Below are 24,666 nucleotides of genomic sequence, written 5' to 3'. Positions count from 1 at the left end.
AGAGTTGGACATGACTGAGCACCTAGGAATGCATCCATGGCTCTTATGAAATTAAATATTTTTATAAAACTTCTCCTTGATGCTTTATTATATTCATTATAGTTAATTTAAAGTCTTAAAATCCTCGTTTGAGAATTCCAACTTTGAGCCTTCTCTGAGGTTAATTATATTATTTTCTCCTTTGCCAATGGCCTATATAGACTCTTGATTTTTAATGTGTCTCATAATCTCATTGATTGAAAGCCAGGAATTTTGTGAAAAAGGGCTTCCCTGGTGGCTTAGATGTTAAAGCATCTGCCTGCAATGCAGGAGACCAGGGTTCGATCCCTAGGTTGGGAAGACCCCTTAGAGAAAGGGCAACCCACTCCAGTACTCTTGCCTGAAAAATTCCATGGATGGAGGACTGGAGACTAAAATAAATAATGTTCATCTCCACAAATAGGCAAACTCACTTTACTCTCAGGTTGCTAGTGTCAGGCCTTAGTCATATAATTTATGGTTGTCTTGTTTCTAAGCTTTGTTAAGTCTATAATTATTTTAAACTTACTACTGCCTTCAGATGTATTGACAAAAGGATCAGCACCTTCTCTTCAGTAACTCCCCTCCCCTGATTCTACATTTTGGTGAGGTATCAGAAATATGCCGCTTCTTTATAGCCAAGGCTCAGACAGTTTAATTGACCTGCTCAGGTTCACATCATCAATAATTAATAAATCAGCAACTCAGAACTTTCCTATTTTCACAGCCAGCAAACACCCAGTGCTTCAAATAAAGAAAATTGTATAGTTTGGAGGAGTACCTGAGGTTCTAAGACCTATACATAAAACAGGTGGTTTAATTCCCAGACCAAACAGAAAGCATGTGAGGAAAACAGTGGATCTCAAAAATGTAAGAAAATTACATGATATGTGAGACTGAGGAGCAGATCATATAGGTTGTTAAAACACTGAAATTTAAAGAATTATGAGCTATATTTATCTTGAGTTTTCTTTTCTTTGTCATGATATCCTCACTATTACATTAGACCCAGATTACTGATTTGGGATTACTTTCCACTTCAGATTTAGGCAGATGCTGATCAGGAGGTAGAATATGTCATTGTCATCTTTCTAAATTCCCTTCAACTTCATCTTTTTACTACCCTCATGACTTCCGCTTTCACCTTCATTAGAATATTCATGAATAATTTTATTTGTTTTGTGACTGGTTTGTTCAATTTCTAGTTGTGACTTGGTGTGAACTCTTTCCCCCACTTTTTTCCATTTTCTACCTTTCTTTAATCTTATCTAATTCAACTAGTGCAATTAAGATCCTCAACATCTTGAAGAGAGAATATGAATATTCATGTCAGGGAATTCATTGCAAATTTTTGGTATGAACTTTACAAAAATCCTTGATGTAAAATTGATTTGGTCCTTTGAGTAAGTGACTGAGAAATGGACTCAAGTTCACACATAAAAAGCAAACTCTTCTTTAAAAATCATGATTATGTTTTATTGATGATACATACATGCATTATTGATTTAAAATATTAGAAAAAATAAATTTATATGATTTTTTAATCCTTTAGTATATTTTCCTTAAATATATAAAACTAATCATATTTCAAGCTTGACTGTTTTAGAAAATTATAATTAAAAGTATACTGTACTTTTGTTAGGCACAATGCATCTAGTGACATAATTTACTTTTCAACACTTTTTAAAATTCAGTTCTGCTAAAACTTTCAACTCATTAGATTCACTTGAAAATATTTTAGATAATTCTGAAGTCCAGGACTAGTTAAATTATAATTATTGAGGGTGAGGATCAGGCCCTGGTAAATTTTTGAAAGCATAGATTATTAAAGTATGCTAACTGAGTTGAGACCACTGCCTCAATTTAAGCAAGGGCATACCATTGGGAACAATGTCCATGCAGAATCAAACTTATACATTTATAATACTAATAATATTTTTGCACTATATGTTTATTTGCTTGATATATTAGTGTTAACATCAGTGTTACATGAGATTGATTGGATTAAACTAACTTTCAAGTTGGAAATGATCTGACAAATTTACACTAATAAGAGCTTAATTGTTTGCCCATGATAATATATTTTACTAAAGACAATTTCAATCCAAGAGAATTACACCCTGGGTGAAATTTAAAGAAGCAGGGTGAGCCCAGTTGAACATATTTGAGGGATCAGGACATTTAAACAGTTTTCTATCATATTATATAACTGTCACCTTTCACTATATTTATAATGCATATTGTAATATTTGTGGTATCTCAGACTAAGTTATGTATCATTATTATTAACATTTAGAACTGAAGAAACAGATGCTCAAAGAGATGAAATCCAGTATCCAAGATTTCATAGCAGGAAATGACTGGGTAACTGGACTCCAAAGGCTGATTTGAGAACCACTATAATAGACCAGTCTACTACACACCATCTAGAATTCACTATAATTTTCCAAGATACATAATTAAAATTATTCCATACTGAGCAAGAGTTGTAGATAAAATATGTGTGATGCAGTGATAATTACACAGTAAATAGTTGATAAATATCTTATGATTGGCTTATAATGATATACATCATCACTAGAAAATGATTAAATAGAAAGGAAAAATTAGCATCACATTTAAGAAAGCATTTAGCATGACAAAAAGATTTTTTGTGAGGTTGTATTTTGGTTTTTTTTGTTTTTTTGGTTTTTTTGTCTTCCCCCCTCAGAAAATTCTTCACAGCTTACTTTTTATACATAGACTGCACAATGTATTGTAAATTTGTAGATCTGGCTCTTACCTTAGTTTGCATGTAATAGCTACATTTTATTGAAATAATGTGAATAAAATAATATGCTTTCTCACTTAGCTAATATAACTTTCACAGGTCTTTATAAAAGTATAAGTCTTAGTTTATTTTTGAATTGATGTCTAAGACTTAAAATTGCCCAAACCCATGGCATTTGTAAGAGTAAACATTTATATTTCTCAAAAGCCACATGATCTTTTTAATCTGAAATCTTTTTTCTTGTTTGCTATCAAATATTCTTATTTAGAAAGATCACTAATGTCATATGTAACATGTCATCAAGCACTCAGTTGGGTGTTTATAATATCATGTAGCATAACTGTAGCAAATTGATTGATATAGGAAGTGTGAGGGTCAGCTCATTCCATTTCCTTTTGATATTTATCAACACAGTTATTGTCAAAGCTACTCTGTCATTATCTAACTTTAACCTTTCTCATTACCACTTCTTCACAAGCTATGAATTCCAACCTGTTACATATATCTAGTTTGTAACAAGAAAACAACAAATTAATTGTACTTTTTATTAATTCATTTTACTTATTTCCTATGAAGGGCTTCCCTGGTGGCTCAGATGGTAAAGCATCTGCCTGCAATGTGGGAGACCTGGGTTTGATCCCTGGGTCAGAAAGATCCCCTGGAGAAGGAAATGGCAACACACTCCAGTACCCTTGCCTGGAAAATCCAAAGGACAGAGGAGCCTGGTAAGCTACAGTCCATGGGGTCGCAAAGAGCCAGACATAACTGAGTGACTTCAATTTACTTCCTATGAAACTATTTTATTTATTTTTAAACATTTTATTGGGTATAGTTGATTTACAACATTGAGCTACTTTCTGCTGTACAGCAAGGTGAATCAGTTACACGTATACAAATATCTACTATTTTTTAGATTCTAAATAGGTCATTACAGAATATTGAGTAGAGTTCCCTGTGCTGACAGTAGGTCCTTATTAGTTATCCATTTTATATATAATGCTGTGTGAAACCATTTATTTTAAACATCATAGACATGCTACTTTCCTATCATTTGAATTATATTATATGCATACTTTCAAAATATATCTCTCTGTTGTACCTTTGTTGTTGTTGTTCAGTCACTAAGTCACATCCAACTCTTTGAGACCCCATGGAACGTTGTACCTACTCCGATCCAACTCCATGTCAAGTCATACTCCTCACTCATATTCCAACCTTCTGTAATATTTATTATCTGATTCAAATATTTCATTTTATCTCATGGTTCAGTCATTGTGATTGGATAGCTGACTTAAAACTCAACATTCAAAAAATGAAGATCATGGCATTCGATCCTATCACTGCATGGCAAACAGATGGGGAAACAATGGAAACAGTGACAGACTTGATTTTCTTGGGCTCCAAAATCATTGCAGATGGTGACTGCAACCATGAAATTAAAAGACACTTGCTCCTTGGAAGAGAAGTTATGACAAACCAAGATAGCATATTAAAGCAGAGACATTACTTTACCAGCAAAGGTCCATATAGTCAAAGCTGTGGTTTTCCAGTAGTCTGTATGGATATGAGAGTTTGACCATAAAGAAAGCTGAGCGCCAAAGAATTGATGATTCTGAACTGTGGTGTTGGAGAAGAGTCTTGTGAGTCCCTTGGTGTGCAAGGAGATCCAACCAGTCAATCCTAAAGGAAATCAATCCTGAATATTCATTGGAAGGACTGATGCTGAAGCTGAAACTCCAATACTTTGGCCACCTAATGCAAAGAGCTGAATCATTAGAAAAGACCCTGATGCTGGGAAAGATTGAAGGCGGGAGGAAAAGGGTACAACAGAGGACGAGATGGTGGGATGGCATCACTGACTCAATGGACGTTAGTTTGAGCAAGCTCCAGGAGGTGGTGAAGGATAGGGAAGCCAGGCATGCTGCAGTCCATTGAGTCTCAAAGAGTCAGACATGACTGAGTGGTTGAACAACAGTGTAGTAATATAATAATCTGAAGAATCATACATTTGCTTCTTTCCATGAAGGTAGACAAGAGCATGTACTTCCTTTTCTGAGGGCCTCTAGCAAGCTGCGAGTAAAAACAGCTGTAGTCATCAGTTTTTCCAATCTTTTATATCAGTCTCTGGAAGGGTCATCACCAATGAGGGAAGAGAAGAAAGAGGTTTTTAGGAACAAGAATTAAGAGAGACTATGGAAAGGGAAGGGATTCCCTGGTTGCTCCGACAGTAAAGAATCCACCTGCAGTGTGGGAGACATTCCCTGGGTTGGGAAGGTCCCCTGGAGGAGGGCATGGCAACCCACTCCAGTATTCTTGCCTGGAGAATCCCCATGGACAGAGGAGCCTGGCAGGCTACAGTTCATGGGGTTGCACAGAGTTGGACATGATGGAGCGACTAAGAACACACATGGAAAGGGAAGAGACCAGATCCTTCTAACAGAAGCTGTTGGTCCTGTAGCTGGCAGCAGCCTGAAGAACAGGAAAACTTCAGAGAAGAATGTCCACATTATGCTCGAATGAATCAGATATTGAGGTTTCTTGCAAGTACCTCAAAGATGACGCAAAAATAGCAGAGCTTCTGAACCTAAAGAGATCCTAAATAGTGGGATAATGGGTATGTCAGTGGATGCCATTGAGGGCTGCTGAGTGATAATGGCTATCTCTCAATGTAAGATGCTGGAATAACTATATAATATTGATGGAGTGTAAGAAGGGATCAAGTCACATGACTGAGGTTGACTTGTAGCCAACAGCGTGGACAGGTCTCAGAATTTAGAAGTAGTTGATGTAAAACATAAAGATATACATCAGTTCTGCATAACTGAATTTATGATTCATATTCTCTATAATGTTAGTGTTTCATTATTCCAATTTAATTATAATTTCCTATAAGTAGTGTTCTCACTTTTTGCAGCCCTCTTAACACCTACCAAAAATACTTTACATATGATAGGTTGTCAAGTACTCACTGGTTTTTCTCTTTATTTATCTATGGCTTTAAGATGAAACTGAAAATTTCTGACTTACAAATGAAGTGTTTAGAATTTCTGAAGTTAAAAAAAATGATGAACACTATTATACTGTTAATCCAAAGGTCAAAATACTGAAAATATGTCCTAGCACATAATATTTAATGAGCTCAGTGTCATTCTGTTTCTCAAATATTTATATCTTAGTATTGCTGAGCAAAATTTTAAAAAATGAAAATTTTAAGTTAAATATTGAATGCTTACATTAAAGATTGAGTGAAATAATTTTAGAAGGCTTAGTAGCTCCACAGATGGACATGAAAGCATTTGGAAAAATCACTTGTCTTCCCAAGAATAATATCTTCACCATAGAAATATGTTTAAAATTTTTTCATAGAATAATAATTTCTTCATACTAAAATATAATGTGCTTTACATATTTATACAAAGATTATATTGATATATCTGTGGTATAGACATATAAAACTATGCAAAATAATAATGCTCCAGCAAAACGCATAAATAGAATTTGTTCATATTCAAATGCATGGCTACTATTTGAAAATAGAATCTTGATGAAATTTTCAATACATAAGAATTACTTTGTATTGCCTATAAATATATACTAATTAGAATACTGTTAAACATTCAAAATAACTATTTTATGTAGAGTTTAATTAAACCAGGCTACTCCTAAATAATAAGAAGTCAGTAATCATCATACAAACACTCTCTCGAAAGTACCACATGAGCATAGTATTACCAGCAATGACATATTTGGGAGTCCAACTCACAATTAGTGGCCAGGATGAGTATCCTTGTTCCCCAAGACTCCCTTTCTCCAACCAGAGATACCAGAGTGACTGGACAACAAGGGAAAGGCAAGATATACCATAAAAAGCAGCCTGTACTAGGCAGTCTCTTTGTCCCAGGGAACCTGAGCAGTCTAGCCTAGGAAAACTCTTTTTTCCACCTTAAGCAGCACTAGTACAGATGAGTGAAGTCCTAGAAGTACCAGATAAACTAAGCAGACCAAAATAGAACAGTTTTCCTATATTTAAAATTTTTTAATTATCTTTACTAAAAATCAAAATAATCCAATGGATTTCCCTAAAGAAATCTGAATGTGAAGTTAATTAATGAAAGAAGACTTTATTATAAGATGAGAATGAGCAGTAAGGTCATGACAGATGGTTTTCTGTAAGAAGTTGTCATGTTCTGTAGTATCTGTAAGGGTGTTCCATTATGAGTTATTATATCTGAGTCAGTCCTTAGTTCATTCTGCTCACTACCTGAGCTGAAGTAGGTTACAATGATCTGCTTTAGTTCAAAGACTATTAAACGTGTGATGACTTGAAAACTTCCCTGGTGGTCCAGTGGCTAAGATTTGGAGCTCCCAATGCAGGGGGCCCAGGTTCTAACTAAAGATCCCGCATGCCTCAACAAAGATTAAAGATCTTACCTGTCACAAATAAGGACTGGTGCAGCCAAGTAACTAAAAATTAAAAATAAATATTTTTTTAAAAAAGAGTGATGACTTGGAAATTTAGGACAGAAAAAATTTAATATATGAAATTAAGTGCTCTAAAATCACTGGAGAGCTTCAAGAAGAATTCAGGTCTTTTAAACTCAAGGATATGAATGCTGTGCTGTCACTCAGATTTCAGAAAGATGGTGGTACAGTCATCACGCCCCCTTCAAAAGGGCCTCTTATCCTCAGAAAGACAATGGATCTATGAATGGTAAGTAGGGCCAATGGAACTGTTTCCAAACACCCAGGGTCTATGACCTTGCGTTCTAGAAGAGGAGAAGAAATATGGTCTCCACTTTTTAGTTTCTTAACATTAAGTATATGTAATCAAAGGAATCCAAATTACTTCCAGAATTGTATCTTCAAGGGACTCTGGGAAACATTTTTAGCTTTCCTCCTTCTAAAATCAAGAAAAGTAGTAAAGAAGTTGAGTGAATCAATATGTAACATACAGTATAAACGTTAATTGTTTACACTTATAATCCTCTCCCTTCCACCCAATGTCAGTATTCTTCTTGATCATGTCTCTTGAGCAAGGCATTATTCTGACGCACAGAACCATCGGCATTTGTCTACTACTCCCGACCTTGAACAGAGAACTATTCTCCTACTTGCTTGCTTCCTGTTGCTCAAACATATCAACCTTGCCTATATTTTGAGAGTTATTATCATGCTCTGTCCTTCTGTCTGGAAAACTCTTCCCTTGAGTTTTCTCATCATTCAGGTACGTGCTCATATATCATCTCAAAAATTCTTCCTTCACAACACTATATGATATTTTAACCATTTTAATTCTCATTTTGTTCTTTGAAATGGTTTTCTTTTCCTCATAAGATTTATAATTACCACAAGCCTGTGCACACTCGCTAATTTGGATCTGACTTTTTGGGAACAGATGGACAGTAGCTCACCAGTCTCCTCTGTCCATGGAATTTCCCAGGTAAGAATACAGGAGTGAGTTGCCATTTCTTTCTCCAGAGCATCTTCCTGATCCAGGAATTGAACCCACGTCTCCTGCATTGGTAGGCAGATTCTTTACCACTGAGCCACCAGAGAAGCCATAGTTACCACTTACTTCTATTTAATAATAAGATCTCCTCCCCTCTCCCTTCTCCCACTGCCCTCTTTATTTTATCTAAGATATATTTATGCTATCATCCAAAATAAAAACATCAGGGGAAACATAATTTTTTTTAATAACTGCAGTAATCTAATTTTTTTCCTTTCTGCAAGCTATTACCCATTTAGAGGTCTAAAGTAATTTATATTTATATATATATATATATTTTAATATTTAAAAAGCACTATCTGTGTTTTGAGAATGTAGTCATGGGCTAAGTACATTTAAAAATAGAGATTCCTGTATTTCAGGGAGAAGTAAATTTACAACAACCCCTAACTCCTAAAATTTAAGATCATATCCTTAAAGGGATGCCTGGTGGGGAAGAAAGTAGAGAGGGTAAGGTTAGAGGAGATGTTCTAGGGTAATAAATGTGAAGAATACTTAACAGAGGTTTGAAGTTAGTAGTGCAGATTCAGATTTTATGAAAAATTCCTCTATCAGTGTGTAGAAATGAGTGATATTTTATTAGAAATATTATATGTCCAGTCTGTTTTTTTTAAAGAATAATGTTATAATGACTATGGCAATGAGCATCTTAAGGATATGTTTATTTATATATCCATTCAGTAATTTATTCATATATGTTTCCACAAATATTTCTTTAATATCCACTGTTTTCCAAGCCAGGCTTCAGCAATATGTGAACCAAGAACTTTCAGATGTTCAAGCTGGTTTTAGAAAAGGCAGAGGGACCAAAGATCAAATTGCCAACATCTGCTGGATCATCAAAAAAGCAAGAGAGTTCCAGAAAAACATCTATTTCTGCTTTATTGACTATGCCAAAGCCTTTGACTGTGTGGATCACAGTAAAGTGTGGAAAATTCTGAAAGAGATGGGCATACCAGACCACCTGACCTGCCTCTTGAGAAACCTGTATACAGGTCAGGAAGCAACAGTTAGAACTGGACATGGAACAACAGATTGGTTCCAAATAGGAAAAGGAGTACGTCAAGGCTGAATATTGTCACCCTGCTTATTTAACTTCTATGCAGCGTACATCATGAGAAACGCTGGGCTGGATGAAGCACAAGCTGGAATCAAGATTGTTGGGAGAAATATCAATAACCTCAGATATGCAGATAACACCACCCTTAGGCAGAAAGTGAAGAAGAACTAAAGAACTTCCTGATGAAAGTGAAAGAGGAGAGTGAAAAAGTTGGCTTAAAGCTCAACATTCAGAAAACTAAGATCATGGCATCTGGTCCCATCACCTCATGGCAAACAGATGGGGAAACAGTGGCTAACTTTATTTTTCTGGGCTCCAAAATCACTGCAGATGGTGACTGCAGCCATGAAATTAAAAGACACTTATTCCTTGGAAGGAAAGTTATGACCAACCTAGACAGCATATTAAAAAGCAGAGATATTACTTTGTCAACAAAGGTCGGTCTAGTCAAGGCTATGGTTTTTCCCGTGGTCATGTATGAGTGTGAGAGTTGGACTGTGAAGAAAGCTGACCACCAAAGAATTGATGCTTTTGAACTGTAGTTTTGAGAAGACTCTTGAGAGTCCCTTGGGCTGCATGGAGATCCAACCAGTCCATCCTAAAGGAGATCAGTCCTGGGTGTTCATTGTAAGGACTGATGTTGAAGCTGAAACTTCAATACTTTGGCTACCTGATGCAAAGAGTTGACTCATTTGAAAAGACCCTGATGCTGGGAAAGATTGAGAGCAGGAGAAGGGGACGACAGAGGATGAGATGGTTGTATGGCATCACCAACTCAATGGACATGGGTTTGGGTGGACTCTGGGGGTTGGTGATGGACCGGGAGGCCTGGCATGCTGCGACTGACGGGGTTGCAAAGAGTCAGACATCATTGAGTGACTGAACTGAACTGAACTGATAACAGGTAATACAATTGAGATGGATGGCATGTTCATATTTCTGTTGACCAGTTAAGATAACTAAGAAAGATCTCTTTTCCCTCATATTCCATTTCATTTTTCCTTTTTAAATGAATTTCATTTTTGTTTTTTAATTGAAGTACATTTGACTTACAATATTATATGAGTTTCAAGTGTACAGTAAAGCGATTTGATATTTTTTTACATAACAAATGATCACTGAAATAAATCTAGTGACTATTTGTCACCATTATTACCATATTATTGATTATATCCCCTATGCTATATATTCAGTTCAGTTCAGTTCAGTTCAGTCGCTCAGTCGTGTCCGACTCTTTGCTACTCCATGAATCACAGCACGCCAGGCCTCCCTGTCCCTCACCAACTCCCGGAGTTTACTCAAACTCATGTCCATAGAGTTGGTGATGCCATCCAACCATCATCCTCTGTCGTCCCCTTCTCCTCCTGCCCCCAATCCCTCCCAGCATCAGGGTCTTTTCCAATGACTCAACTCTTCACATGAGGTGGCCAAAGTATTGGAGTTTCAGCTTCAGCATCAGTCCTTCCAATGAACACCCAGGACTGATCTCCTCTAGGATGGACTGGTTGGATCTCCTTGCAGTCCAAGGGACTCTCAAGAGTCTTCTCCAACACCACAGTTCAAAAGCATCAATTTTTTGGCGCTCAGCCTTCTTCACAGTCCAACTCTCACATCCATACATGACCACTGGATAAACCATAGCCTTGACCAGACGGACCTTTGTTGGCAAAGCAATGTCTCTGCCTTTTAATATGCTATCTAGGTTGGTCATAACTTTCCTTCCAAGGAGTAAGCATCTTTTAATTTCATGGCTGCAATCACCATCTGCAGTGATTTTGGAGCCCACATCCTTGCAATTTATTTTATAGCTGGACATTTTTACTTCTTAATCTTCTTCCTCTATCTTGCCCAACTCCCACCCCTTTCCCTTCTAGCAACCGCTGGTATATTTTCTCTATCTGTGGGTTTCTTTCTGTTTTATTATTAATACATTTTTTTTATTTTTTAGATTCCACATACAAATGAAATCAGACAGTATTTGTCTTTCTCTTTCTATTTTGTTTCACTTAGCATAATAATCTCTAGGTTCATTCATGTTGTTACAAATGGCAAGATTACATTGTTGTTTATGAGTGAGTAATATTCCATTGCATATACACTGATATAAAACTTCTTTATCCATTCATCTATCAAAGAACACATATTGCTCTATATGTTGGCTATCGTAAATAATGCTTCAGTGAACATAAGGGTGCATATTATCTACTGCAAAGGAAGCAAAAATATACAATGGAAAAAGGCCCTTTGATAAATGGTATTGGCAAAACTGTACATATTTGTGCAAAAGAATGAAACAAAGCCACTTTCTTACATTGTAAACAAAAATCTCAAATAGATTAAAGACTTAGATGTAAGACCTAAAACTATAATGTTTGACATTGGTCTTAGCAATATGTTTTTGGATCTGTCTCTTCAAGCAGGGGAAATAAGAGCAAAAATAAAGAAACAGAACTACATCAAACTAAAAAGTGAAGAAAACCATCAACAAAATGAAAAAACAACCTACTAAATGGGAGATGATATTTGCAAATGAGATGTCCAATAAAAGTTTAATATCCAAGATACATAAAGAACTCATACAACTCAATATCAAAACACAAGTAGTCCAGTTTAAAAATGGGCAGAGTACCTGAATAGACATTTTTCCAAATAATGGCCAGATGGCCAATAGACACACAGAAAGATGTTCAGCATCACTAATCGTCAGGAAAATGCAAATCACGAACATAATGAGATATCACAGGCTAATTCTGTCAACTGCCTGAAAAAGATTTCATAGAACCAAAGAAGCTTTTTATTCAAATACTCATTGCTCACTAAACAAGTTTCCCTCATCACGGTAAGTCATGGCTGGTGACTTCAACAGCAGAAATGTAATGAAACAGATTCTCTTCAAAATTTTACATTCCAAAATGAGACTCTAATTTAGAATTATAAAAAAATATATCAATAAAAATTGCAAAGTATTGACGTAAACCAGATGTTTAATTTTCTTTGTTATAAATAATCTGCAAAGTTAAATTTTAAAGCATTTATTAAAAGATGAGTGCATTATACTTATTATTTTTAACTAAATTTTTATTATTTAATATATATCCAAACACATACTCTAAATTTAGCATGCAAACTTTGAACATAAACAGAAAATTAACTTCTTGAATTTCAGTTATTTCTAAATTATGAATTATTTTCTACACTATTTCATCTAATAATATTGCAAAAATTGGCCTCTTCCAAGACTACTCACAATGTGCATGTATGATTAGAATGAAGAAATCACACATTGAGTGATTATTAAAACAACAACAATACTACATGACAGAATAGTTTCAGAGAAGCATATGACCCTTGACACTTCCTAAATTGGTTGCAAATTATAGTGTTTTAAGATGCAGGTCTCTTATATTACCTATTTCTCCCAAAGTTGTAGTATTTCCTTATAATATGGGATTTAAGTTCAATATTTTCTAAGAGAAAATTATGCCATTAATAGAAGCATTATATTAGTTCTATTGGATTATACAGGTTAAAAACATTGTAGTATATTAATAAAGCATATATGCTGTCATCATATTAGACTTAATATGACATATGCTGTTTCTGAAACACTTTAATCTGCTCTGTCCTCAAAATGCCTTCTAATCCCTGTAATGTGCTTAGAATATTTCAAAAAGTGTCACAATAGAATACATACATATATATTATATATGTATACATAACACCTAAAAGAAATTCAAGCATATTAATTTAATAATCTACTTTCTACAATGTAATTTAACTCAAAACTGATACTACATAAGTATTAGTAAAAATAAAAAACAATGGCAAATATTATAAAGAATGCAGTTGTAAACTTAAAAGTTATTTATAACAGAACTGTATAATACATGGTTTACACTTCAAAGTCTTGTAGAACTTAGTGGATACAAAGCCATAAAAATAAATTAATCTAAGTAAAAAATCTTACGTATAAGTCTCCTCTAAATACTCCTAAATTAAATATACATACTGTTGACCAGGTCTAATGATGGAGTATTTGTTATTTAATAAGTCAAATCATTTCATTTAGAATCAAATATATAAAATAGAATAAATCTATCTATATAAATTATTTAGGCCAAGTCTTGGTTCCTAATTTTCCAGTTGAAAAATATGAGATTTAAAGTACTTATGGCTTCTTTGGCTATTAAGTGATGACTCAGAAGTCCAATTTAAACCTTCTAACTTTAAGTCCATTTTTCATCACTGTCTCTTTAGTCTCATAATCAACAACTTACTTTTGCTTCTCATTTAATTCTGAACACTCAATAAAATTAGATTCAAGTCCAGTGTATGGAACCATGTGTGGATATTTCTTACTCTTGCAAAATATATTTACTATGTATTTTTAATTGTTAAAATTTTGAAAGAAGCAGACCTTGGGTCACTTTTTTAAGCATTCTTTTTCTTTTTTAGTTTGCCTGGGTATTTCACCTGGTGCCCATCAGTCAAACTCACTGCTGTATCAAATCTATTTCTATGAATTGTAATCTATTTTTTGTCATAAATATGGTGGACAATATAACTTATCATGTAAACCAAAACAGTTTGGAAAGTGAAAAGGAACACAGTTAAGAATTAAACAAAAAAACAGGCATAACTTGAACTTTCCTATCAAAATAAGGCATGAAGAAGTAAAGTGAAGTCGCTCAGTCCTGTCCGACTCACAGCGACCCCATGGACTGCAACCTACTGGGCATCTCTGTCCATGGGATTTTCCAGGCAAGAGTACTGGAGTGGGTTGCCATTTCCTTCTCCAGGGGATCTTCCCGACCCAGGGGTCAAACCCAGGTCTCCCACATTGTAGACAGACGCTTTACCATCTGAGCCACCAGGGAAGTCCAGAAAATAAGGCATGTGGTCATTCTAATTACAGATATTATGAATAGTTAAATGATGTCTTTAAGTGCACATTTTTCAACTATGATCAATTATATGCAAGGAAACATAAATGTTGGGAATATTGATGAATTAGACCTTGTTTTCTTTGCTCACAGGAAAAACAGTCTAGCAAAGAACACATAAAATCTAGGGTATATAGTGAATGTCATGACAGGCCTGATCACATGTAAGCTCTCTTAATGTCACCAAAGAGAAAGGAAGTTCACAAGTCTTTCTTGAAGAAGACTATTGATGTTTTGCCCATTGTTATGTAAATTGTTACATTTATATTTGTCTGAATATGCTTTCTACCTCTTCCTCAAAGTTTCAATTTCAAAGACTAATGTGTCACCACTTACTTAAAGATCCCCAAAGTCTGAGTGAAATTCCTCCTTCAGTGCTTACCTGGGCCATCTAAACTTTCATTGACATTATCTCACTCTTTTAAGTCACTATTGCCTGGAGGGTTTTGGAGAAACTAATGTGTGTGGTCAGCGATTTTTATTTTGCCTAGCCAAAAATTAACTGTTATTTCACTAAGACTTGGTGGGTTATTACATTCAGTAGTTACACCTGACACACCTGTAAAGTCTTCTAATTTTTGTGAATGTTGTCTTCAATCCTTTCTTCTGTAGAAGGAAACAAGCTTTCTCCAGCATTGTTTCATTTTCACTCTCTATATAAAATCAATCACTAAGGTGTTTTTGTCTTTTTGTTGGTCTAATATTCACATCGTCTGAATCAGAACTATATTTTGAAGAACTATATCTTCTGTGAATGTTAATTAATTGCTCAGTCATGTCTGACCCATGGACTCTTTATGACCCATGGACTGTAGCCTGCCAGGTTCCATGAAATTCTCCAGGTCCATGAAATTCTCCAGGCAAGAATACTGGAGTGAGTTCCCGTTCTCTTCTCCAGGGGATCTTCCCAACCCAGAGATTGAACCTGAATCTCCCATATTGCAAGCCAATTCTTTAACATTTGAGCCACCAGGGAAGCCCTATATTTTTGAGACACTAGTCAGTATGTTGCTTGGACAATCATAGAAAATATCTACATAAAAATCACCAAAAAATTCTTCACTCAAAATGTTCCAATGTATCATTTTTTAAATTTTACATTTAAAATATATACAAGGTTGGAACAAAAACCTAATAGAGCAATGTGAATGTGAATAATAACAACAAGCATAAGTTGTATAATGAACCCTTGATCAATTTTAAGCTCTAACAAATTTGCACAGTGATGTTAATTACATCACTCTCTAAAAACATGTTGATATGTCTCTGTTCAATAATATTCAGATAACAAAAGATGTATTAATATGTCTCTGGTTAACAATGTATTAACGTGACTTAGCATTTCATCCTAGTTTGAAACACATATTCTTATTGAATAGCTGGAACCATGTAGGTGTGTCTTTTATCTGAATATTTCTAGCACAATACAAAGTGCTTTTATGTGTTCATTTGTAACTGTTAATGAGGATATACTTGTCTTCACAACATTTGACTTTAGCTAAAAGGCAGAGAAGATATATATGCATATGTTCAACAGTTTCTCATGTTTACAATTACTTTATTTCTTTAGACACAATGCTCAGCAGGTAAAAAATCCGCCTGCAATGCAGGAGACCGCAATTCAATTCCTGGGTTGGGAAGATCCCCTGGAGAAGGGCTAGGCTACCCACTCCAGTATTCTTGGGCTTCCCTGGTGGCGCAGACAGTAAAGAATCTGCCTGCAATGAGGGAGACCCGGGTTCGATCTCCTGGATCCGAAGATCCCCTGGAGAAGGGAATGGCTACTCATTCCAGTATCTTCACCTGGAAAATTCCATGGATAGAGAAGCCTACTGGCAGGTTACAGTCAATGGGGTTGCAAAGAGTCAAACATGACTGAGCAGACTTTCAGTAGATGCTATGTATTAGTAAAGAGCATAACTCCAATATTCCAATTCTTCTGGTAGTAAAGGATTTATGCCAAAAAAGATTCATGAAAGTCACAGTTCTGATCATATCAATCACTTCTGAAAGCATGGTCCCAAAAGTCAATCTGTCATTTATGAAATAATCATGGATAGTACTTCAGGAAAGGGCTTGAAGTTATCCTTAAACAGTAATCAAGAAAGTGTGATACTGGTAAAGTGTGATATTGATAAATAGATCAATAGATCAATGGAAGAGTGCAGAAATAGATCCACATAAACAGAGTCACCTGATCTTTGACAAAGGAGCAAATGCAAAACAATGGAGTAAAGAAGGTCTTTTCGACAAATGGTGCTAGAACTGGATATCCACACTGAAAAAAATAAATTTAGGTGCACATGTTACATCATTCACAAAAATTAACTCAAAATGTGTCATAGGCTTAAATGCAAAATTATAAGACTCCTAGAAGATAATGTAGTAGAAAACCTAGATGAACTTGGACATGGTGATGACTTTTTTTAGATATAACACCAAGACACAATCCAAGAAAGAAATAATGGATAACCTGGAATTCATTTAAAATTAAGAACTTCTGCTTTACAAAATACATTGTCAAGGAAAAAAAAAAAAAACCAGAGGAAAAGGCATAGACTGAGAGAAAATATTTGCAAAAACACATCTGATAAAGGACTGTTATCTAAATACACAAAGGATTTTTAAACTCAACAATAAGAAAGCAAACAACCCAACTGAAAAATGGGCCAAAGATCTTCATGGAACTGTCATCAAATAAGATATACAAATGACAGATAAGAAAATGAAAAGCTGCTCAACATCATATGCCATCAAATTAAAACAATGAGATACCACTACACATCTGTGAGAATGGCCAAAATCTGGAACAATGATGATGCCAAATATAGATAATGATGTGGAGCAGTAGGCACTCTCATTCACTCCTAGTGGGAATACAAAATCGTACAACTACCTTAAAAGAATTTGGTGGCTTCCTGCAAAACTAAACATACTCTTACCATACCATCCTGCAATCCCTCTCCTTGACATTTACCCAAAGAAAACAAAGACTTACATCCATACAAAAAATTTCACATAGCACTTTTCTTCATAATTGCCAAAGCTTGGAAGCTACCAAAATGTCCTTCAATAGGTGAACATATGAATAAACTGGTATATTCAAATAATGGAATATTATTCTGCACTAACAAGAAACAAGCTGTCAAACCATGAAAAACTATGGAGGAAACAAATTTATATTAGTAAGTGAAGGAAGCCAGTGTGGAAATCTCCATACTATATGATTCCAACTACATGGCTTAAAACTATGGAAACAATAAAAAGATCAGTAGTTTACAGGACTAAGGAGGAAGAGATGGGATAAATGGGCAGAAGATTTTTAGGGCAGTGAAACTACTCTGTATGATACTATACTTGGTGGCATAGGCAACCACTTCTCAACCTATCAATAAAAGATAAAATGAGAAAGTCTTTAAGAGATGAAAACCAATTAAAATTTTGTGTTGCAGCTAGGGTAAAATTAATAGGATGACTATCAAATACACCATGAACACCTAGAATGCATGAGATAATAACCAGACTGAATAAATCTATTACTATCATTAAAAGCTAAAAGTATCTATGATATACACTAATGTTTAGTTTTCTTTCTCTCAGACTCTATGAGAAATACTTTATGTTTTAATTCCATCAGTTAACTATAAAAGTTTTCATAATACACAAACTTATGGTGCTTTCCCCCAAAGATACCTTTTGACCTCTCTTGATATGTAGACTTTGATTTGGGGGCACTCCTAGAGCCATGCTTCCATTGTAGCTGTCCTTAATTGGTTTACCTGTTAGCCTTTCATTTCTCCTGTTTGTTTCCTCATCATTCTGCCTTCTCTTATTCACCATCAGAATTCTTAACAGCTTAAAAAATTAGGTGTTGTATACAAGTACTATCATTAAATGATTCATTAAAAAGTATCTGGGAAAGAGAGAAGCCTAATGTAAACTATGGACTATAGGAGGTAATGATGTGTCAGTGTAAATTCATTAATTGTAACAAATGTACTACTCTGATGTAGATGTTGATAATGAGGCAAGCTATGATTGTGTAAGGGGAGGGAGTATAAGGGAAATCTGTAACTTTCTCTCAATTTAGCTGTGAACCTAAAACTCCTATTAAAAAATGAAAGTCTTAAAGAAACAAATTAAATCAATACATCTGGCCCAGATCATGAGGCCAAATCGATCCCAAACTAGTATGTAAATTATTGTTACTTTTTTCATGGGGGTGGCAAGAAGGCAAACAGCTAAACTTAAGTGAAAATACAAATAACTATGAGAAAGCACTCTACCAAATTCTAATTATCAGCATGGATGGTAAAATTGTGATTATACCCTATAGAGCACCAATGGAGCAGCTAAGTGATTTATTTACAACAGATATTATCCCTCAATATGTGTAGTATTGTTTCTTTATATGATATCTCATTGTAATTAGCATTTCTATTTCTTTAAGCTGAAACCAATGTCTAACCTAATCTTTTCTTGCTTTTTGCATTAATATGTTTAACCTCCATGTGTTTAAGAACTATTAAAAGATTTCACATCAACCAAAATCTGGGGCATCATGTGAAATGCCCGGGCTGGATGAAATACAAGGAATCAAGATTGCCTGGAGAAATATCAATAACCTCAGATATGCAGATGACACCATCCTTATGGCAGAAAATGAAGAGAAAATAAAGAACCTCAATGAAAGTGAAAGGGGAGAGTAAAAAAGCTGGCTTAAAACTCAACATTCAGAAAACTAAGATCATGGCATCTGGTCCCATCACTTCATGGCAAATACATGGGGAAACAATGGAAACTGTGACAGATTTAATTTTGGGGGGGCTCCAAATTACTGCAGATGGTGACTGCAGCCAAGAAATTAAGATGCTTGCTCTTTGGAAGAAAAGCTATGACCAACCTAGACAGCATATTAAAAAGCAGAGACATTACTTTGCCAACAAATGTCTATCTAGTAAAAGCTATGGTTTTTCCAGTGGTCATGTATGGATGTGAGATTTGGACTATAAAGAGAGCTGAGTGCTGAAGAATTGATACTTTTGAACTGTGGTGTTGGAGAAGACTCTTGAGAGTCCCTTGGACTGCAAGGAGATCCAACCAGTCCATCCTAAAGGAGATCAGTCCTGAATATTCATTGGAAGGACTGATGCTGAAGCTCAAGCTCTATATTTTGACCATCTGATGGGAAGAACTGACTCATTGGAAAAGACCCTGATGCTAGTAAAGATTGAGGGCAGGAGAAGAAGGGGACGACAGAGGACGAGATGGTTGGATGACATCACTGACTCGATGAGCATGACTTTGAGCAAACTCCAGGAGTTGGTGATGCAGAGGGAAACCTGGTGTGCTGTGGTTCATTGGGTTGCAAAGAGTTGGACACAAGTGAGCGACTGAACTGAACCGACTGAAAATCTTGTGAGCACTAGTGATCACTCAAGCGATGCATGCCTACTATATTTGCCCTGACTGAATTTCAGGAAATACCTGGATAATAATATAAGAATGACAAGTGCTTTCAGTGCCCAATTCTTCAAAAGTTGGCTGTGTCCTTTACACATATTGTACAACATATCGATCCTTGACAGACTTTAGTGTGTGTCTGTTTCCTTAGAAAATCATTAGCATTGCCCTCTATCCCTCTATTTCTTAACCACATCCAAGCAGTATAAATGTCTTTCATAAGTCTTAAATCAGATTTAGAATTCTGACATGCCAGAGGAAATGTATAATGTTTACCACATTTTTTTAATGCTTCTATTCAATCTTATACTGCATTCAATCCACAAATCTAAGCATTCCTTGTTGAAAAGTCCAAATTCTGGGCTTTTAAACATTACTGTTTATTATCTCAGCAAATTGATAAGCTCTCCACTAAAATCCTCAGTGTGTTAAAGCAGCAAATTCTTTATGAATGTGCAGTATATGCCAGCCCCTGCCTTGGGGTCTAGGCATAGACAGATGAAGCGGGCATTGCTTTAACCTCAAGGAGCCTAACAATAATACCTTTGTTTGTAAAGTTCTTTCACATAAATTATTTTTATTTAGTCTCCATAATATTTTTTTTGAATTTTTACTAATAATTACATTATGGTTTATTGAATTATAGCTTACAGTGAATTTAAAGTGCTGGTTTATAAGATTTTTGATGATATGTAATGCAATTATATGTACAGTATATCTGTTTAAAAATCATACTCTATGTACATATATAATCTAGAGGAGATTATCAAAATTTCACCATTCTATCTATCATTATGTGTCACCATGAAATGAAGGCAATTGGTGGTAAAATTTTGATAATAGTGGTGAAATTCCATGATCTTAAAGAGGGACTTGCTTCTTCAGGCTTAGCCAAAATAAACAACGGTCTTGAGATGCTGGGGTTTCTATATAAGAAAGACTCCAAAGGTCTGGTGTTACTAAATGCCAGGCATATACAGATGCAGGTTGAGTACACTTCATGGATTTTTTTTTAAGTACCATGATTTATAACAAAACAGTGCTAAAATTATTAAACTTCCTTTTCTTTTCCTTTGTAAAAATTGCATGGAGCCTGTTGAGGTATTGTTATTGTTCAAAAAACTGTTTCATAAAGAAATGTTAGAATCAAACAAGTAGAACTGGTGTCATCACTTATATAAGAAAATATGTTACCATAAAAATACCCTTAGGCTTTTTTTGACTCCATAATATGGGCTTCTAAAATTAAAGCATGGTTCAAGGTAATATAAACTCAACCACCCTCAGAAGGCCTTGCCTTTAATAAGTCCCCTTCTCTTCATGACAAAATTATCTTCTCCTTCCTGCCTTCTAGAAAACAGTCTCCTCCTAGAAAATTTCTAAAAAATGCTAGCTTTCCAATCCCCATTGGCTCTAAAAGCCTGCCTAGTACTGAAATACAGTTAAGGCTTACACTGATACCAGATATCAGATTTTACACCTTCAAAATCTTCACCTTCATTTTGTCTGTCAATAATTCCAGGCTGACATCTAAGAGGTTTCTTTACTAGGAGTGAGAAATAGCAAATATCTAATATGAAATTGCCCCCTAGTGGAGTTGAAAAGCTCTCATGATGATCACCTTTAAGAATATGGGTCAATTTAACATAGTAAATTTATTTTGGTTCTCCCACATTGACATGTAGGGTTGTATAGCGAACATAAAAATAAATTTGTTCCTTTCTTAAAAAAGAGGAACTATCAAACTGTACTTCTCAATCAGGAAAATCTGCCAAGGCATTAACCAGCTACTTAACCTCCAGCCCCTGTTATATTTCTTTATCCCACACAATTATTTTGTAAAAATCATGTTCAGTCTGACATATGGAACACACTATAGAGGAATAATAGTATCTCTTTAAAAAATACAGTATGCCCAAATTGGAGATTCTATCCATCTTCATTAGCACACAGTCAATAATACTGTTTTCACAGAATTAACCCAGTATGAGAAATTTTTCCTCAAATAAAATGAGTGACATAACTTTTAAGATGACAAATACATAATCTCTTCCCCAAATACCTTAATTAATTATACTTACCAAAGAAAATTCTACCTAATTTAAACAATAAGACTGTAAGAATGACTAGAAAGGGAATCTATTTTTTTAAATGAACTAATTACTAATCTCTTAAAATATTATTTTCCATCTAATAAACAATTTTGCAATATTTCAAAAGGAAGAATGTATAAATAATTTCCACTCCTTTCAGTCCAGATGAAAACATAACTCATGGAACACTTACTTACTAACTAACAAAGAAGTAAAGACCAGTAAGATAGTATGACATCTCAATTCTAGTAAATATTAGACATTGTCGTAAGGGCCTTGTAATCAATAATTAATGAAATTGATGGCCCATTCTCATTCTTACCATATACCACTTTGTTCTTCTTCCCTCTTTTACTTTTACTTCTCTTTTTCCTGCTTATTTTTCATTCCTTTTTCTCTACTAAATGGCTAGTAAAAGCCTTAGGCATATTTTTTACCACACTTTTTTTCAGACACTGAATATTTCATATCGAACTGAAATCATAAACAGCAATAACATTGGATTTACATCAGTTTTGTGATCAGTTTGCAAAACTAATGTTTTACAACAGTTTGTGAAACAATTAGTATTGTTTCATTATTTTATCTGTGTCCTTCAGTGATAGTACCTATGAAGTATTTACAATTATAAAGTTATAGTCATACCAAGCGGCTTCCCTGATAGCTCAGTTGGTAAAGAATCCACCTGCAACGCACCCTGGTTTGGTTACTGGGTGGGGAAGATCCACTGGAGAAGGGATAGACTACCCACTCCAGTATTCTTGGGCTTCCCTTGTGGCTCAGCTGGTAAAGAATCTGCCTGCAATGCGGGAAACCTGAGTTTGTATCCCTGAGTTGGAAAGATCCCCTGGAGAAGGGAAAGGCTACCCACTCCAGCCTAGAGAATTCCATGGACTGTATAGTCCATGGGGTCACAAAGAGTCAGGCACAACTGAACGGCTTTCACTTTCACTTTCAGTCATACTGAAACATTTACAAAATATAAAAATAGAAGAGTAAGGACTAAAATTTTAGGTTTAGAGAAGATAATATGTTTCTGCTAGTTTGGATACCTTGAGTATTGCTGGCACTACTGACCTCATCCATAAAGAGATAGGAGCTAGACACAGAGGAAGTAATACAGCATACTTATATACAGCATAATTTAGATAGAAATACATAAAACATAATTTTATGTAAGACATATATTTATTATACATAGAGAGGATTTTTTCTATGAAGAAAGAATAAAAAAAACTAAAATTATTTTCAATTATTAAGAAGAGGAATGGAGACACATGGGAAAGCCACGTGAAGTGATTTTTCCTTGTATTTTTAGACTCTTCTGTGGACTGAACATGATTCAGTGCAAAAGAAGACAGCCTAACAAAAGTGAACAGAGCTGAAGGTTTGACTTAATTTTACCTGCTTATAGTAACAAGCACATAGGTATTTGGAATAGGGACTAAAATATACATTCACTAGCAAGAATGATTAAATGGGGTGCTGTCAGGCTCAAAACATAGGGAAAAAGTTAAATGTACATTTTCATATAACTGAATCTAAAAGTACTAGGAATTTCTTTCCTCATATCTTGTTCCCAATATTTTAGTTTTATCGACTTCTCATACTGTGCTTGAGACAAAGTCTATTTAAAATTTCATTTTATAGACCAAAATCAGGAGATGAAATTTTTACATAACAGCTTCATTGAGTATCAAAGATAGCCCTGCTCTTAGCTGACAAATCCCAGAAATTTAAGTGTCTTAATTACACAGGGAAGGTCTAGCAATATTCAGCATTGTGTGTAGCAATTTGTGTCATTAGTAATGAGACATATTAGACATGAACAATGCGTTTACAATGTCTAGTTTCAGTGCAATAGTATTTATTAACTCATTGGTGTGCTTTACCACAAATGGTCAATTTAAGAAATGAAACTGTGGCAATTCTTAGAAATTGGTTATGAAAAAATGGGCTATACTTGAACCATTCAAGTCGTCTGGACATATTTAGCAAAAGGAAGATATATTATCCAAAGTCTGCCATATTGAAGATTACGGACAATAAAAAATAGGATTAATGTGTAAACTATATGAAATACAGGACACAATTTTAAATATGAATAATAATAGATAATAACTTTAGAAATGGGCTTCCCCTATGGCTCAGATGGTAAAGCATCTGCCCACAGTGTGGGAGACCGGGTTTGATCCCTGGGTCAGGAAGATGCCCTGAAGAAGGAAATGGCAACCCACTCCAGTATTCTTGCCTGGAAAATCCCGTGGACAGAGGACCCTGGTAGGCTACAGTCCATGGGGTTGCAAAGACTCGGACACAACTGAGTGACTTCACTTTCTTTCTTTCTTGAGAAATGAGAAAATAAGAAATTCTGTAAAAAGTCTTAAGTTCAATTTAATAATCATAATTAACTGAATTATAATAATTTGTTTACAAACAGATTCCTATCAATACAGAGATGCATACATCAGAGTAGAGAGAATTCTAAATTGTGAAAGAGTTTTTTGCACATGGCCACCACAATAGCTTAGAGAAGCAGTGTACTGCTTACCATGATTAATGCCTTCAAAACCAAATCCTTTATTAAAATTTTTAAAAATCTATAAAGATAAGGGAAAATAGTATACTGTAAAAGTATTTGGCAGACTAAATTTAGATATCCCTATTTCTCTATTTCCATATTACTACTTTTATCCACAGGTTGATTGAATTTTGTTTCTCTATTTATTGATGTTGGTATCAACTTTGCAATGTTTTAGGGCATGGCAACCCACTCCAGGTTTCTTGCCTGGAGAACTCCATGGCCAGAG

This window comes from Cervus canadensis, chromosome 24, assembly GCF_019320065.1.
Source record: "Cervus canadensis isolate Bull #8, Minnesota chromosome 24, ASM1932006v1, whole genome shotgun sequence".
Lineage (NCBI taxonomy): Eukaryota > Metazoa > Chordata > Mammalia > Artiodactyla > Cervidae > Cervus > Cervus canadensis.
Note: the sequence above shows the minus strand (reverse complement) of the source record.